Genomic DNA, 5,269 nt, shown 5'->3' with positions numbered 1-5,269 from the left:
AGTTCTGTGTGAAACGTCCTGTCATGCTGTTCCTGCCGTGTGTGCAATCTCACCACTCTGTCCCTGCCCACTGCTCGCCTCTTCTTCCTTCCTCTTCCGGATACAATACAAAGGCTTTCAGACACAGACACTCGCACAAAGTCTTCCGGAATGGCAGGAGGTAGGGAGGTGTTGGGGAATGGTGGGAGGGAGAAAAGAAACGGGTGAGGTGTGAGGGTGGGATTGAGGGAGTCGGAAGAAGAGGAGCGGAGGGAAGGTGGCGAGGGGTACGAGTTCCGAGGGTGGTTGTTTACCCTCACTCGGAGGGAGGCGCATCACTCGCCTCGATGTGTGTTGGGGGTGAGTATCGCAGACAGATCGGCTGATGTCTGAAACCCTGGCGATGAGCAGGAGCAGTAGGACAGAAAGCCAGTACCCAAATGGGGGTGGGGTGCGTGCTGGGTGGCGCGGCAGGTATGGGGTGGGGGTGGAGTTACAAATCCCCAGCACAGTAGAGGCTTTCGATGGATGACACAAATCTTTCCGACATTCTCTCGTTTCTCACCCCTACCATCTCCCTCTACACCCCTCCTTCAATTCCTTCCCTCCCTCTCTCTCCATTATCTACCCTCTTCCTCAATCACTCTTCAAATCTTTACTCCACTTTTGTTTCTGTCCCTCCCGTCACTCTCATCTCACTAGACCGCCTTCTCGCACACCCTCAATTTCTCTCCTCCCCGATTTCTTCCCCTGCTCCCCGTCCCTCTCTTCATCGGCCTATTATCAGGTATTTGAGGATGACGGTCTGCCGCTCCGGGTTTCCTCTATCGACGGTTCAATCCCTTTCCTGAGCTCGGAGACTCGACAAGATGGCCGAGAACCGACAACAACAGGCAGTTCAGAGGGGCGGATTCACAGTCTACTTTGAGAGGTGGGTGGGGCAGAGAGTGGGAGGGGCTTAGCGCTGTGACTGACCCCGGTGGTGTGCACTGGGATACTAGACAATAGGCACGATAATACTACAGAACAGTACAGGCCCTTCAGCCCTCGATTTTGTGCCGACCTATGTATAAACCCTATTTCCAGAAAAGGTGGGATAGTTTCCAAAATGCAGTAAAAACAAAAATCTGTGATATGTTAATTCATGTGAAACTTTATTTAACTGACAAAAGTACAAGGGAAAGGTTTTCAATAGCTTTACTGACCAACTTAATTGTATTTTGTAAATTTACACAAATTTAGAATTTGATGGCTGCAACACACTCAACAAAAGTTGTTACAGAGGCATGTTTACAATTGTGTTACATCATCTTCCCTTTTAATAACTTTTTAATCGTTTTGGAACTGAAGTTATTAATTGCAGTAGATTTGCAATTGGAAATGTTGTCCAATCTTGCATGATATAAGATTTCAGCTGCTCAACAGTCCGTTGTCTCCGTTGTCTGATTCTCTTCTGATGCGCCATACGTTTTTAATAGAAGATAGATCTGGACTGGCAGCAGGCCAGTCGAGCACACGCATTCTGTGCCTATAAAGCCATGCTGTTGTAGCCCGTGCAGAATGTAGTCTGGCATTGTCCTGCCGAAATAAGCATGGACGTCCCCGGAAGAGACGTCGCCGTGATGGCAACATATGTCTCTCTAAAATCCTAATATACGCCTCAGAGTCAATGGTACCTTCACATACATGCAACTCACCCATGCCGTGGGCACTGATGCACCCCATACCATCACAGATGCTGTTTTTTTGCACCTTTCGCTGTTAACTATCAGGATGGTCGTTTCCATCTTTGGTACGGAGAACTCGACGCTCGTTTTTTTTTTCGAAAACCAACTGAAATGTCGACTCACCTGACTGCAGCACCTGATACCACGGTCTTTCAGTCCATCTGAGATGAGCTCGGGCCCAGAGAACTCGCCGGCCTTTCTGCATAGAGTTGATGTATGGCTTCCCCCTTGCGTAATGCAGTTTCAAGTTGCATTTCTGGATTCAGCGTCGGACTGTGTTAAGTGACAATGGTTTTCCGAAGTACTACCGAGCCCAGGTGGCTATAATTGTCACAGTAGCATGACGGTTTCTTAGACAATGCCGCCTGAGGGCTCGAAGATCACGTGATTTCAACAGTGGTTTCTGACGGTGCCCTTTACGCACTGAGATGTCTCTGAATTCTCTGAAACCTTTCACAATATTATGTACTGTAGATGTTGAAAGACCTAAATTCTCTGCAATCCTGCTTTGGGAAATGTTCCTTTTGAACTGACTAACAATTCTTTGACGAATTTTGGCAGAGAGGTGAGCCACGACCCATCCTTGTTTGCAAAGACTGAGCCTTTGATTGACGCTACTTTTATACCCAGTTATGATTCCTCACCTGCTACCAATTAGCCTGCTTAATGTGGAGTCTTCCAAACCGGTGTTACTTGAATATTCTGTGCACTTTCCAATCTTATTTGAACTCTGTCCCAAATTTTGTTGAGTGTGTTGCAGCCATCAATTTCTAAATTTGTGTATCTTTACAAAATACATTTAAGTTGGTCAGTTAAGATGTTGAAAATCTTTTCTAGGTACTTTTGTCAGTTAAATAAAGGTTTACGTGAATTAACATATAACACATTATTGTTTTTATCGCATTTGGACAATCTCCCAACTTTTCTGGAAATGGGGTTTGTATAATTTAAAAGAGCACGGAACCCTCAATACCCCGTAACCCTCTAATTTGTTTAATCCATATGGCTGTCCAAGAGACTCTAAAATACCCCTAATTTTTTCGCCTCCACCACCATCCCTGGCAAGTCATTCCATCATTCAAGGCACACATAACCCACTGTGTCAAAACAATTTTCCCCGATATCTTCTCTTATCTTCCCTCCGTTTAGTTTGTGCACATGCACTCTGGTTCTTGCTATCCGTTCCCCGGGAAACAGGCACTGGCTATGCTTCTCATAATCTTGTGCACCTCTATCAAGTCCCCTCTGATACTTCTACGCTTCAGAGAAAAAAATCCTAGCTCAGCTAACTTTGCCTCTTAAGAATTGTTTTCCAAACCAGGCAACATCCTGGTAAATCTCCTCTGCACCCTCTCCATAGCTTTCACATCCTTCCTATAATGAGAGAAACTGAACTGAACAATCTACTATAAGTGTTGACTCACCAGAGATTTGTAGAGTTGCAACATGACCTCTCTGCTCTCGACATCAATCCTCCTATTAATAAACTCCAGCATCACATAGGCCTTCGTAACTGTCCTATCTAACTGTGCAGCGACCTTGAGGGATGCATGGATTTCTACCCAAGGTCCTTCTGTTCATCCACTCTCCTAATTTTTGACCATTAATCCTGTACTCAGTCTGCTGGTTTGTCCTTCCCAAATGCCTCACCTCACATTTATCCTGATTGAACTCTATCTACCTCTTTACTGCCCAAGTGTGCATCCTGTCTATATTTTCTTGTAACTTCAGACTAAATACAGCTCCATCCACAACTCCTCCAATCTTCTTGTCCTCCGCAAACATACTCACCCATCCTTTTGCCTCTGCATCCAGTTCATTAGTAAATATCACATATAGCAGGGGTTCCAGGACAGATACGTGCGGCACTCCACTAGTCACCGAACTCCAGGCAGAATACTTTCCTTCCACTTCTACCCTCTGCTTGATTCCTTTAAGCCTTTTTTTTTAATCCAAACAGCAAAGGTTCTACTGATCCCATGCATAATGACTTTCCGGATGATTCTCTCCTGGGGCCCTTGCTACAATCCATGTAGTCCACATCTACCGCACTACCATGATCAATTTCATTTGTTACCTCTTCAAATAACTCAATTTCGCTCGTGAAGCAAGACCTTCCCTTCATAAAGTCATGTTGACTATCCTTGAGTGGACTGTATTTCTCCAAATTCTCGTAGGTCCTATCCTTAGGAATATTTTCCTATAGTTTGCAGACCACCGACACACCGGTCTATGGTTCCGAGGATTCGGTTATTTATTTAAACAAGGGAACTACTTTTGCCATTCTCCAACCCTCCGGGACCTTCGCTACAGCTAAAGAGGATTCAAATGCTGATAGTTACTGCGCCAACGATCTCTCCTCTCACTTACCACAGCACCCTAGGGTATATCACGTCCGGCCCTGGGGACTTATCAATCCTGATGTTTTTCAGAAGACACAACATCGTCACATCGTCCAGCACACAGGCCTGGTCAAGGTCCTTTTCACTTGTGAATACTGAAGCAAAGTAATCATTTAGGACCCCGCCAAGCTCCTACGCCTCCAGGCACATGTTGCCTTCTTTATCTTTTAGCGGCCCTGCTTTCATTCTTGTCATCCTTCTGTTCTTCACATAAGCACAGAAAGCCTTAGGGCTCCCCTTAATCCTCCATGTCAATCCCTTCTCATAGCCCCTTCGAGCTCTCATAAGTCCTTTCTAAAACTTCTGGTTACCCTGTTTTCCATGAGCCCCTCCTACTTCCTGCTTCTTATATCTAACATTTCACCCCTATACATCTGTTTCCAATTTACTCTCGGTGTCTCTTGTCTGATCCAATTATAGTTAGCCCTTTCCCCGTTAGACACTTACACATTTTTTTCTGTTTTTAACTTGTTTCCATAGTTATGCCGAAGCTAAGGGTGTTGTGGTCACTCTCAACAAGATGCTCCCCCACCGGGAGGTCTGCCACCTGACGAGGTTCATTACCCAGAACCAGATCTAGTATTGCTTCTCCTCTCAACGTCCGGTCCACATTCGGTGTAGGAATCCTTGTTGAACACACCATACAATTTCAGCCCCATCTATCCTCCTTGCAGTCAGGAGATGCCAGTCAATATTAGGGAAGTTAAAATCACCCATTACAAAAAGCATCAAACCATATAACCATATAACAATTTCAGCACGGGAATAGGTAATCTCATCTCTTCTAGACCGTGACGTACACGTATTCTCACCTAGTCCCACCGATCTTCATGCACCCTATAACCCTGGAATACTTTCCTGTCTATATACTTAACCATTTTTTTAAATGACAAAATCGAACCTGCCTCTAACATTTCTACTGGAAGTTCGTCCCACACAGCGACCACTCTCTGAGTAAAGAAGTCCCCCCTCGTGTTACCCCGAAACTTTTGCTCCGTAACTCTCATCTCATGTCCTCTTGTTTGAATCTCCAATGCTCTCAGTGGAAAAAAAGCCTATCCATGTCAACTCTTTCTATCCCGTTCATAATTTTAAATACCTCGATAGTACCCCCCAAACCTTCTATGGTTTAAATAATAAAATAATTAACTTAATAGACAA

The sequence above is a fragment of the Hypanus sabinus genome, unplaced genomic scaffold (assembly GCF_030144855.1).
Source record: "Hypanus sabinus isolate sHypSab1 unplaced genomic scaffold, sHypSab1.hap1 scaffold_675, whole genome shotgun sequence".
Taxonomy (NCBI): domain Eukaryota; kingdom Metazoa; phylum Chordata; class Chondrichthyes; order Myliobatiformes; family Dasyatidae; genus Hypanus; species Hypanus sabinus.
The sequence above is the reverse complement of the archived record's forward strand: the minus strand, read 5'-3'. Positions refer to the sequence as shown.